The following is a 1869-nucleotide window of genomic DNA, read 5'->3' on the forward strand; positions in this document are numbered from 1 at the left end:
TTCCTCTGGGGTCTCCTTTCAGGAGGCCAGAGAGAGCTGCATGACCCCAGACTGGAGCCTCTCATCAGGTGAAGAAACGAAGACCCAGAATAGACCCAGACCAGGTAAAGGGTCCCAGGTTAGACAGATGAAAGCTGTTGTGGGCTGATCCCCCACAGGAGGCTGCATATGAAGTCTTGATGTGATTCCAAGATGGCACTGGCCTTCAGTCAGGTATGAAAGGGACTGCAACTAAAACCTTGACATGATTCTGAGGTGCTGGCCCCATTTAAGGTAAAGCAGGACAGGAATCAGGAAGCAAACTGGGCCACAACTAAACCTTGATGTGATTCCAAGGTCCTGGCCCCATTTTAGGCAGAACAGGAATTTAGTGGGAATAACTAGGGAACTGTCTTAAACACCAAATGAGTGCGTGTGAATGTCAGAGTGAAAGCAATGGTTCCACGGCCATGGAATCTGACTGGGCCTCACCCTGCAGTTCTGCTGAGGTTGTGTAACCTAAATGGGCACTCACCTTCAGGTGACCAAGCATAGGGAGTCTACGCGTGGCCCTAAGGTAAGACCTCTTAGGTCACCAAGAGGTGGCCAGCCAGGAAGGCATCTGAATGAGGGGGACTACCACTTTCCACCCCCTCCTATGCACACGTTACATACATCCCAGGCACATATAAAATTTCAGATGGGCTCCTCCCAGTCCAAGTGTCAGACCCAGACTGTCCTCCAGGTGATGCTGGACAACTTCAAACTAGGCTATGCAGGAAATTAAGGCATTAAGACAAAACTCTCCAATTTAAATACTTTCTGTGAAGTCCAGTGACTTGAAATCAGGCCATGCTGGATAAGAATCCCTGAGTCTGGATGGAGGCTACTTGAACCCTAAAACCCAGCCTCATACCAGAAGAAGAGGGAGAACTTCCCCATAGCTATGAGATTATGGAGGAAGTGCTCTCCAACCCACCTTTAAAGGATGAGTGCCTTACATGCAAAGGACATCCTAATCAAACTCCTTGATTTTTGTGTTTTGGGTGTACTTAGTTTGTGTGGAATTATGTCATGTGTGTCTATGATAATAATTTTCCATGTATTTGAGATTTCATGCAATTATGTCATGTATGTCTAAGTTTTCTCATGTGTTGAGATCTCAAATAATTCTGTCATGTGTGTCTGTGATCATTGTCTTCATGTTTCCATCAAAACAAACTGGCCACTTCAGTTATTATTTTCATTTATTGTGCACAAAATTAGACATGCAGATTTATAAATAATGTCATTCAAAGGACTTATAAATTTGGGTACCCTAAATATCTTTAAATTTATTGGACAACGTCTCTAGGTCTAAATGTTTCACAAAACTTTTAACTGCTAGTTGTTTAATACAAAACAGTATCTGAAGCTAGATGTGGTGGTGCATGCCTTTAATCCCAGCACTCACAAGGCAGAGGCAGGCAGATCTCTGAGTTCAAGGCTAGCCTGGTCTGCATAGTGAGTTCCAGGCCAGTTGGGGCTACAGGGAGACCCTGTCTCAAATACCAAAAAAACAGTATCTGAGCTGGTTGTTTAAGGACCTTATTTGTTACATACCTTTTGGTTTGGGTTTTGTGGTCACCGGCTGTGGCTGCTCTCCTCCGGCTATGGCCGCTCTCCTGCTCTCTTAGTTCCTCCAATCATTGGTCTGGTCCGTACCTCAGGGCTGGTGAGGAGACTGTGTCAGCGGAGCCACATTCAGACACAGGAGACCAGGTTCAGTGACACAGATCTGCTTTATTGCAGGAAGACACAAGCTTATATAGGGATAGTGGTCCAATCACAGCACAGCAATAGGATACATTATTAGCATAACAGGTTTAGCATCCTATCACAGTACAGCAA

Source organism: Nannospalax galili, unplaced genomic scaffold, assembly GCF_000622305.1.
Source record: "Nannospalax galili isolate Female #2095 unplaced genomic scaffold, S.galili_v1.0 scaffold85, whole genome shotgun sequence".
Lineage (NCBI taxonomy): Eukaryota > Metazoa > Chordata > Mammalia > Rodentia > Spalacidae > Nannospalax > Nannospalax galili.